Here is a 12,147-nt window from a genome sequence, read left to right as displayed (position 1 = left end):
ACTTAGAACGTAGAGATTTCTTTAAATTCCTGCAGATTAGGTCGGCCCTGACACATAAACAAGGAGGGATTAAGGGATTTGAAAGAGAAGTGGTCATGGAACAATTGCAAAGTCAGGAGGGATGCTCAATCACACAGATATATGTGGAATTGAGCCAGTATAAGAAGGATGATATGGAGAAATTCTCAGCAAAGTGGAGGATGAAAGGGAGTACAGTAAGGGATGAGCTTGAAACTTCGCTCAAATTGGCAAGCACGGTATTAAAGGTGGCAAATCTCCAGGCCCAACATTATAAGACTATCTATGAATTGTATTATACACCAGAAAGAATAGCTTGATGGGGTGGTAGAAGCAGTGTAAGCTGTCCGCTCTGCCAAAGTGTGGAAGCAGATACGATTCACATGTTTGCTTCATGTCCAACTTTAGCCCCCTTTAAAAATGTGATAGAACTTTTCATGGGACGAGCGTTGGGGGTTCAGATAAGCTTCACTAATATATTAATGATTTTGGGAGTGGCTAGGGAGGGAGCTTCTGTAGCTCACCATGAATTTCTATTTTTGGCAGCAGCCATCATTAGGATCTGTATAGCATCCGCATGGAAAGACCCTAATCCCCCATCGTTCCAACAATGGCTGTCACAGCTCTTAGCTATATATAGCTTGGAGAAAGGATTATATGAGAAAAAAGGATGGAAAGCAAAGCATCTAGGTAAGCGTATTTGGGCTCCAGTAATAGAATGGAAACGTAGGCTGGAGAGTAACTAGCTGTGTATAGGTATAAGTTACATTTTCCCCGGCTGAAGCTAGGGGGGTCCCTTTCGGAAGGGGGAAAGATGGGAATAGGGTTGCATAAATGGTGAATTAATGGGAAGGAATGATTATTATGATTTTTATGTTGCTTTTCTTCTATTAAAATGAGTGTTGCAACAAGGATTTATTGCAATTGTATAAGATATGTATTAGTGTATGATGACAACTCATGTCGACTTTAGATATTGACCTTCTTTTAAGGATGTGTATTAATGAATTGATAAATTGATGATGATTAATAAAAAAAAAGAAAAAAAGAAAAAATATAATTAGAAAAATTACATTATTAAAATCCAATAAGGAGAACCCAAGATATGATTTAAAAACGTTTAATGGAAAAACACCTCAAGAAAATTGAAGCACCAGTCAGAAGTCATTGTTCATACTTTATCTAGACCTATATGTTATTTCAGGCCAATGCGATGGAGCCGAGGTGGGATACACCCACTGTGTCATTGTGGTAAAAGTTCTTACTTTCTGATGTAGTCATTTTTAAGTAAGTCAAAATCCTCAGATGCAGCAAGCCTGGTTGAGGTCGAACAAAGTCTGGATGAAGTCCTCTTGAAGTCAGATAGCTTTGTCTAGAGGTCCCACTGAAGCTTCGAGGTTTTGGAAGTCTAAAACATTTTTTAGTCACAGACTTTCTGGAGTAGTTCCTCTCAGTCTCCTACAAGGCTACCAGGACCTTGGGCACAGAACCTAGGGCCAGTACTCGCTCCAGCAGAGTCCACAGCCAATGTGCAGGCCAGGTTCAGTGGCTACTGGTCAGCTGGTCACTCCAGGAAAAGAGCTTCTTGAAGTTTGTAGTATCACTCCAGCCACACTGGAGGTAAGCCAACTGACCCATGGGGCCCACTTCTGAGTCCTGGTTTCAAGTGAGAGCAGATCCAGCCCCACAGGTCTCCATACCGGTCACAACAGGAGGTCCAGTCCTCTTCTGTTCTGCCAAAGCCCCAGAAAGTGTCCTGATGAGCTGTTGCTAATGTGTTACCTTTGTAGGATTCATTACCCAGTGGGTGGGCGTGAGTCCTAGCTACACCCTAACGAATCAGAAAAAAAGTTCCTGATAGGAGTCACATACCTCACACCCAGGTTTTCATGCTGCAAGGTATAAGGCACTGCTCTGCTCTGGAAACAGCGTTTGCATCTCATTCAAGGAAAAACATAGGCGACAGCTGCTGTAGGCAATTGGTAATTAGCATACTGGAGCTTCAGGCTGGCAAAGTCTAACTTTTTAAAAGTTACTTGAATGTCATTTTTCATACACATTACAAACAGTGGTTGAATTTCATCCGTGCTTTATTCCAAACCAAAGTTAACAAAAACAGTATTTTATTTGAACTTCAGTTTTCTCGTAGGCCCACATGCATCAAGCACTTTTTCATTCGCAAACGGTGCGATTCCTTAAAATCGGCCGTTTGCGAATGCAAAAGTGCTTTTTGGGATGCATGAAGCAATTTTAGAATTCGCAACATTGTTGCGAGTTCTAAAATTGCGGGTGCTTTTAAGAAGTCGCAGATGTGCGACTTCTTAAAAGCAATGCATCATTACTTTGACAAGTGGAAATTCGCAATTAGGGTTCCAAATTTACCGAGTGGTTGAACCACTCGGTAAATTTGGAAAAAGTGTTTAAAATGCTTTGAATGTTTTTTTTTCAACATTCATGTTTCACACACACATGTCCTTAGGACATGTGTGTGTGAAACATGATGCGAAAAATAAATTTCAGGGGTGCATGGGGGGGTCCTTTGGACCCCCCCCTGCACCCATGAAATTTTCTAAGTGCCACTCGCAATTTGCATTGACTCCTATGGGCCTTTTGGACCATAGGAATCAATGGGAATTGCGAAAATTAACTTAAGAATTCGGTATTTCTTTGGGATTCGGTAAAAATTTCGATTTTTACCGAATCACAAAGAAATACCGAAAAAAATGATGCATAGCATTTTGCACTTCTTAATTTGCGATTCCTTATTTTTCGCAAATTAAGAAATGCAAAATGACACAATGATGCATGTGGGCCGTAGTATCAACTACAGCCCTTTAGAGTTAAAATAGCTTTAGGGGCTAGTCACTCGAGGAACATGAGAACATGAGAACATAAAAGTCCTCCATATTCCTCTTTTTAATTCTAGACATCCTACCTTGTGAGTTAATCAGCCTATCTGTGGTGACTTTCTTAATGCTTAAAAGTGGGGCTCCATTCTGTCAAAAAGGGTTATTTTGACAAGTTTGCCTGGAGGTTTAAAATATGTGGCAGTCATGCTACACATGTCCGCCTGAAACAATGTTTTTCCTTGTCAGCCTAGTGGATGGTGCTATAGGTACTGTAGTTCCCCACATTCTGTGCCAGTGGTATATTTCCCAATATAATGGCTTTACTGGAAAGTTAACCACTTGGGATTAGCCAGTTTTACCATGCTTTAAAGGTCAGACCACATACAAAGGGGACTGGACAGCAGTGCCCCAGTGATTAGAGTTTAAAAAAACAGCAATATCAAAAAGCAAAAAATCAGCAGAGGTGGTCACACAAAAGGGAGAATTTCTCACAGATGCAAACTGTGAATGATTTGTTACTGTTGGTCCGTCAACCACTGATGAAATCAGCAAAGCAGGAAATGAGACAAGTGGAATGTAGGAGGGGAAAAACAGAGGCACAGAGGATTTCACTGGAGTATCAAAAAATATGAAAACAAGCATTTGCAATGCAATCAGTCTCGCCTTTCGGACCTTGTATGTATTTAGCGATGCAGCACAGTAGCCTGGGTTCTTTAACATGGAGGAAAAGTAAGCACCAAAGTGTGTGACTAGCCAGGTATGGGAACACAAATTGCCTTTCAGTGGGAAATGGTATAGTCCAAAGTTCTGTTTTAAATATAAAATCAAGGCCTTTGGTAGTCATATCACTGAAAATACAAGATTTGAAAAAAAAATATTTTCAACGGGTGCTCATGGAAGACAATTTCTATGGACTGGAATCTAGAGAACGCTAAAGTGATTCTGTTATTTTATTGACTTCTGCTGGTCGTTTTCTTTTAAGAAAGTTAAATAGAGGTAGTACCAGAAAAAGAAAAAAAGAAAGTCCCTCAGCAGATAGAAATATTGGTATTTTACTGACCTCTACTGGTCGTTTTCTATCAAAACAGTCAAATAGAGGCAGTTGAACAGAAAACAAAAGTCCCTAAGCAGAAGCAGACAAATCCTAGGGCTTATCTCCAAAGCCCACAAAGTACATACACATTTAAGTATACACTGAAGTATATACAAGAGGTCTCGAATATGCAACCTAAAAATGGCACTTGAGACATCTGAGGATGCAAAGATTTAGAAATCCATGTGGAGGAGTGTGCTGCAGAGTGAAAAGCTATTTGCAATACCTTCAGAATGTCCCAGATCCCACAAAATATTGATATAGGGCTGTTTCAAAGATGACAACAAAGCTGCATGACTGACCAAAAGGACCACAGAGCAAATTAGGCAGTGTTGGTAGAATTAAGATCATGAGACGGTGACTGTAGAAAGGGCCGAATGATTGCCATAATATTTCACCAATAAGCAATCATAGGTGTTAGTACCATTGATACTTTATTACAAAAACAATCCCAATAGGTAAGTCGCCATGGAAGTATGTCAGGGGTAAATGTAAACACCAGACAAAGGCAATACTATGGGCAAAAGCACCCACAGGTGCCGAAAGTTCAGTTCTCACATTTAATAAACATGCAACAGAAATTCCAATCAGAGATGTCACAATAACTAAACAAAATGTGTACGAAGATTTGTTGTGCAAATATGCAGGACATTTTTTTGTAAAAATGGTTAGATATGCGGCATGTGTTTGTTAGTAATAATTAAAATCCTGCACATATACCCACTGACTCCCCCTCATTGTCAGGGACTGACCCTCCCGTGTTAGAACAATTGTACAGAAATGTTCAATATGCGTCCTATTACATGTAATGGCGTTATATGCACTATACATCTCACTCTAATTCTAATTAAATTGTAGCCCATAGCATTAACAATAGGATGTTAAAACACTATCTCAACAAATTATACTGTACATCAAACTCATGAAGGGAAGCAACTAGATATTCATGCAAAAAAGGTACATGGAACATTTTTTTTAAAATAATCACGTTTGTTGGTACATTTAGACAGCATATAAAAGATAATGCAGACAAGTAGGAAACGTTTAAACCAAAGCCACTGCATTGTACACATAGTAACTCTCAGCATCATTGCTCTACCTCCACACTGATCTATTTACAAAAGTGCCACTGTTGAGACCCTTGAGGAGGGATCAAAGGTACTGCACAGCCCACAACCCCACACGCCTGGAGCAAGTAAACAAGACTTGGGAAGCCGTGCATGCATAGCAGTAAAGACACAGGCACCGGAGTTAGAGACTGAGACACCAATACCGAGTAGCACAACCTTGCCAAAAATGTACAACTCCACCAGCCCCAGTCATAGTCACAGCAAACCGCTGATGACTGATTCCAGTACCAACCACTGCACAGCCACCTACTTGAGGGCCACCAGGAATGACACGCCAAGGAAAAGTAGTGTCAGCATCCTTAATATTCAGGGTCAGGGTGATGGTTAATAGGACCACCTCTAAGCACCACCAATTCTGCTTGCCACGATAGCACAGAGTTTCAATGTGCCCTCTCGAGGGAAGGGGTTGTGAGGAAGGACAGCAGGAAAGAGGGAACGAACCCTGAAATCAATTAAAATAATTAATTCAACCTCTCTCACTCTAAAACAGTTGCCCACAACTTGCATTCTTCTTAATATGAACTTCCATCTCTCAAAAGAAACAGTGCATTTCGCCCTGGCTAGTTATCCAAGCTTAGCTGCCAAGGGTTTCAGATTTTGGGATCTTTTCTCCATTCACGAGAAAAATATGCTTATCTTTCCACAGAGCAGCCTAGCACACACTTTCTAAATGAACAAGAACAGGTACATACTTATAAAAGTGCTCAATTCTTCATGACTTCAAGAGCAAGTTTATTATATACAACCACCAACAGCTACAGCTCAGCAACTGGCACAGTTTACATTGGAATATCATTACTCACAGAATGATGCAATGTATTAAACATTCCTTAAGGAGAAAGTAAATTATAATACATCCCCCATACATAATAATTAAAATAAAAAAAATTAAACCTTAAGAACTAAAAATAACAAAGACCAATAACAACGTATTAATACAAAACATCAAGGCTTACTAATACATAACATAATCCTTGAACTTTCCAGGCAGATGTCTTGGTCTTCTAGAATTATTACTCAAGTCCCAATTAGAGGAAGTGTCCATGAAATGGCCTTTGCGCCATTTCAGTTCAGTACACTTGGCCAAGTGGGACATGTTCCAAGTGCAACCATTGTCTAAAGTAACAACATTTTTCTTTACTGCGACAATGATAAAAGGGCCAATAAAATTGGAAGTGCCTTTGTAAGCATGTTTAGATTTTTTAACTAGCACACAATCACCTACATTCCACTTCCTCATTTTGACACCCATTTTACTGTCATACCGTTGTTTATATCTCTGTTGATACCTAGTTAACACCTCCTTCCTTCTCAAATCATCTTCCAAATCACCTTCCACACTATTCCCACTATCTTTCAGTGGAAGCCAAGCCAGATTTAGTTTAGAACAGGCTATTCTTCCTCCATTAGGCACTGTGCGATGTGCCCACCATGTTTCTCTCAGCACACCTCTAAACGAAACCCTAGACTCCAGAGCTCGTTGTGCACAACTCTTCACCACTCTATTCATCCTCTCTGTAAGACCATTGGCCTGGGGAGAATAAAGAGCTGTTTTCTGATGAATAATTCCAAGATTTTAAAGAAAAACATCCATCTCATTAGAGGTAAATTGCACCCCGTTATCCGTAACTAAGTACTTAGGAACACCTTCTGAAACAAATACATCCTTAAGAAACTCAATAACAGACCTAGAATTGACTACCCCCATGCACTTTGATACAACCCACTTTGAGGTATAGTCTACTAACAATATATCAAATCTTTCATACCAGGGCATCAACTAAAAAGGACCTGCAATATCAAGTCCTACTTCAGTCCATACTGCAGATGGAATTTCCACTGGAGACAGAGGAGAATGAGATGTGGTGCGAGACATGTCATTAACAGCACACAAATTACAATCTTTCACTATCGACTCAACCATTCGGTCCATTCCAGGCCACCAGTATCTCTCTCTAACACGCACTTTGGTGAGGCCCCTTCCCAAGTGACCCTCATGAGCCAAATTGACAATCCTTTCCCTCAAATCACCTGGTGGAACTATCCTGTCACCTCTCAACACACTTCAATAATTCATCCTTAGATATTGATGATTCAATTACCCAATTCACACTCTCACTAACTTCAAAAACATGTTCACCATCTATGGGTAAACGTGACAAGCAGTCAGCAGGCTTATTATTCCGCCCCGAAATGTACTGCACCACAAAGTTATATTCTTGTAACCCCTCACTCCACCTTTTCAACCTGGGGGTCATGTGATCATTTTGGTGACATGAAAATATGTGCACAAGGGGACGATGGTCATTCTTAACAACAAATGGAATTCCCCACAAATAAAACTTAAAATGATAAATAGCCCAAAATACTCCCAACGCTTCTCTTTCAATACAAGAATAATTCTTCTCTGCTTCACTAAGGGCCTTGAAGCAAAAGCCACAACCACTTCCTCCCCATTCACCATTTGAGAGAATACAGCCCCAAGACTTTTGAGACTGGCATCAGTAGTCAAGATAGTCTTCAATTTGGAATCAAAGTGGCCCAGAGTTGGTATTTTTCCAATTTCTAACTTAATAGTGTTAAAAGCTCCCTCACAATCTTTGGACCATACAAATCTCACACCCTTTTTTAAAAGGGCTCTTATGGGTTCAGTAACACTTGCAAATCCCTTGACGAATTTGGAATAAAATTCAGCCATTCCTAAAAATGACTTTACCTGGTCTTTATCTTCTGGAGCAGGGGCTTTAATAATACTCTCCGCAAGCTCCAACTTTGGTTGTATGCCACTCCCAGATATCACATGTCCAAGATAAGTAACAGACTCTAACCCAATACGACACTTTTCTTTTTTAACTGTGAGACCACTCTCCTCCAACTTGTGCAAAACAGATCTCAACACTTTCTCATGCTTGCACTCATCTTTCCCATACATCAAGATATCGTCTTGGAAGAACATCACATTACTCAGACTCCCAGGAACCATTTTCATCACCCTCGGAAAACATGCTGCAGCCGAGGCCAACCCAAAAGGCATCCTCAAAAATTGGTAAGCTCCCAGAGGGGTAACGAATGATGTCAAATGTCTTGAATCTTTGTGCAGAACAATTTGATGATATGCTGACAAAAGGTCAAGCACACTAAAGATATTTGCTCCCTTCAATACACTAATGGACTCAGAAATGTTAGGTAGTGGCTGGCGATTCAACCATATCCATTCATTCAATCCGCGCAAGTCCACACACATTCTCAATGACTTCCTCCCATCTTTGGGTGCCAAAACTATTGGACTCAACCACTCTGAAGATTCAATTTCCTCAATTACTCCCAGCTTCAACAACCTATCAATTTCCAATTTCAAAGGTTCAACCATCATATGAGGTACCTTCCTGACTTTATGAACACAAGGTTTAGCAGATTTTTTTTAGGATTATTATGTGTTCAAACCCTTTTAAACATCCAAGTGTGTCCGAAAATACTTTAGAATAATCATTGAAATATCTATTTAAATCACACACTCTGCCAATTGTCGGAGGATAAGCATTACCAAGCAGTTCTTCCAACAACATTACCTGGTTCTGAGGATCTTTGGCGCCAGGATTAAGAATTATTCCTAAATCATGTTGATGTCTTCACCCAAGGAGATTGTCACCCCTTGCAGCTACATACACTTTTCCGGTGGTCACTTTACCCTTGAATGTGATCTTAGCCACAATGCATCCTAGAATATCAATTTTGGCCCCTGCATAGCTTAAGGGAGCGATGTCAGGAGGCAAGAGTGGTACATTCTCAAAACCCATAACCTCATCCCAAATTTTGTTCCTAATTAGGGTAAAGGAGAACCTGAATCTGCCATTAGTTTGAACACATAATCATTAATCTCAACATCACAAAATGGCATAAAAATCTGTTCAGAATCAATGCTTTTCTCACCAAGCTTCACATTTGATACTACTACAGTGCGTATAATGTCTGTAGTATCATTACCCGCTTCTTTTTTTCTACCAGATTTACATATGCGAGCATAGTGCCCCTTAACACCACAATTATTACATATGCAGTCTTTTGCATAACAATTAGGAAAGTTTGAAGTGTGAGAAAAACTGCCACATCTATAACAACGTATTCTTTGATGTGCAACAGAACGTTTTTGACCAGAATCACGTTCCTTGCTCAAGGAAGACTGTCTACTGAAAGTAGAGAGTCTTCTACTTTCCAAAATACTCTTCTGAGTGTGAGGATTCTGAGGGTTTTTTTGTGCAGTTTTAATTTTCAAACCAGTCAAATTTTCAAACCAGTCATCACTCTGGCAACTCCTTCAGGACACTCATAAATAATATCACCATCTTCCAACATGTGTACATTGTCTTGACTTTTCTTTTTACTGTTACTGTCGCTACTCAAGTGGCTCCCTTCTTCCTTATTTTTCCTTATTTCTTTAACCCAAGAGGAAGTATTCTCCATTCCCTCTACAATGGCCAAAGCTTCTTTCAAAGTTGGATTTTTTGATAACAGTTTTTCCTGAACCCTTGAACTGTTTGTGCACCTTACAAGTTGATCTCTCACAAGTGATTCGGACAACTCTCCAAAATCACATGTACGCGCCAAAGTTTTAAGAGCAGCTACGTACGTTCCAACACATTCAGAGGGACCTTATACATGTGTGGAAAACCTATGTCGTTCCTGAACAACATTAATCCTTGGGCCAAAAAAACGTTCTAACATAGTCATGGACATTTCATATATATCTGCGGGTTCTACATCTGCTCCACCAATAGGTATAAGATCCATACTATCGTAAGTATTCCTACCTTCCACTCCTAGATTGTGCAATAAAATTGCTTGTTTCCTAAACGCTGAAAACTTCTCACCCCCAATAGCCACCAAATATGAATCGAATGGATTTCTCCATCTCTTCCATGGAAGAATTGGCTCCCCTTCATCAGATAGGAAAGGTGGGGGTTGCGACATGCTTGCAGCTGAAGTTATTGTACAAATAAATATGGTCACAAAATAAAGATAATAATGAGTCACATAAAATCTTGAATATTTCTTCCTCTAGCTCAACCAAAAATGTCTCACGAATGTAACAAAAGATAGAAATAAAATGTTTTCCAAAAAAAACTGATTAATATAACTTCACCTCATAAATGGTCACAAAGTTCACGACGTGACCAAAGTACTGTTCATCCGATTCTATCTTTCAAAATAATGGAGCATCAGGCAATCTTTCGCTTTTGTAATTGAAAAACAAAACAAACGAAAAAAAAACGCTGAGTGAGTTGAAATCGGCAATTGAACTTATCCAAAATGGCTGCCAGGTCTCTGACGTCATACGCTGTGCGTGTGGACGTCGGGATCAAGGTTGAACTCACGCGCAAAGGATTCGTCTGTGTGATCTCTTCTGAAATGGCAGACTTCGCTTGCATCCACACGCAATGGATTCTTGTGCGCGATCTCTTTTGGAATGGCAGACACACGCAGAAAATTGAACCAAAACAAGATGATAATGCAACGGTAAACCCGTAAAAGTAAGTTTGAAAAAAATGTTGAAATTACTTATTATCTGTTCCTTAGATGCGACAGATGCTGTTTTTTCAGTCTTCCAGTAGCATTAACGTTTCCAAGGTAATCCTGAGCAGTTACGTTCAATAGTCTCTCCCGAGCAATCTTTCAAAAGTCAATTTCAAAAGACCTTAAATTTAAACAAAAAAAACAATCTTTCACAGCAAGGTAATCTGTTGTGCAGCCAAAACGGTCAATCCAAGATAATTATTTCCAAAATAGTGAAAATTAAAATCCAAGTCGAAATCCACTTGTTATTACGCAGGGGAGTTGATGGTTGTGAATGCTTGTCCCCACTCAAGCCTTGGTCCTCGTCACCAGTGATAAAAGTGCTCAATTCTTCATGACTTCAAGAGCAGGTTTATTATATACAACCACCAACAGCAACAGCTCAGCAACTGGCACAGTTTACATTGGAATGTCATTACTCACAAAATGATGCAATGTATTAAACATTCCTTAAGGAGAAAGTAAATTATAACACATACCACAATTAGAGTTCACTTTCTTCAATGCAGTGGTTCAGTTACCCTGTCATATTTAGTTAAAGTTTAACCAGTAAAAATAACAGCTGTCTTATAAAGTCTTTCTTTTCATTGGAAATATTTTTCCTCTATTTTTCCTCTAAAGGCTTCCATACCCTTAAAAAGAGAGTTAAAGAATAAGGGGCAGATTTACGATCCCCTTGCGCTGCCAGTATGTCACTTTTTGTAGCGCACCGGCAGCGCATTTCTCTGCCTCATATTTACAAGGACAGGAAAAGCCACGTGGCTTTTCCTGTCCTTGTAAATACGGCCCTTTACACACAGCACTTTGCGTGAAAGGGGCATTCCACGCAACATCCATGAAACCAGACATTTCCAGATTTACGAGGATTCGTAAACCTGGAAATGCGCCAGTATGCTGCGCCACCCTAGTGGCGTAGCGAGGCGCAGCAAGGAGAAATGTTTTCATTTCTCTTCATTTTTTTTCCTTTTTCAAATGCGTCCTGCATTCTACAGCAAGCATTGAAAGAGGAAAATGCCTGTAGTGATTGTTTTTGTGCAGGAAGGTGCCACTTCCTGCACAAAAACAATCTCTCCATGACGCAGGCAACCCTGCACCATGGTGCAAGAGTGCCTGCGCCGACGCATAGCAGGTGTTTGTGAGCCAGCGCAGGGGAGAGCACAGGAATGTAACATTGTAAATATGTTGCATTCCTGTGCTCTGAAAGTGCCGCAGCGGGGCGCAGCCAAAGGGCTTGCGCTGCCACGCTACGGCACTTTCTTGTAAAACTACCCCTTAATCTTATGACAGTAGCTCAAGAGCACTCTTACTCCTGAGACCTGAACCATCTAATGAAGATCCGGACCTTGTGTTGCTTGACGTGAAGAACCATGGAGCTGCTCAAAACCTCTGGCTTGCCATAACGAACACCCAGACAAAAGAGGTACCAGCCCAGGATGACTGGTGGCCAAAAAGCCACCAGTCATGAGGCCAAGAAGACCCCCAAACT

The sequence above is a fragment of the Lissotriton vulgaris genome, chromosome 5 (assembly GCF_964263255.1).
Source record: "Lissotriton vulgaris chromosome 5, aLisVul1.2, whole genome shotgun sequence".
Lineage (NCBI taxonomy): Eukaryota > Metazoa > Chordata > Amphibia > Caudata > Salamandridae > Lissotriton > Lissotriton vulgaris.
Note: the sequence above shows the minus strand (reverse complement) of the source record.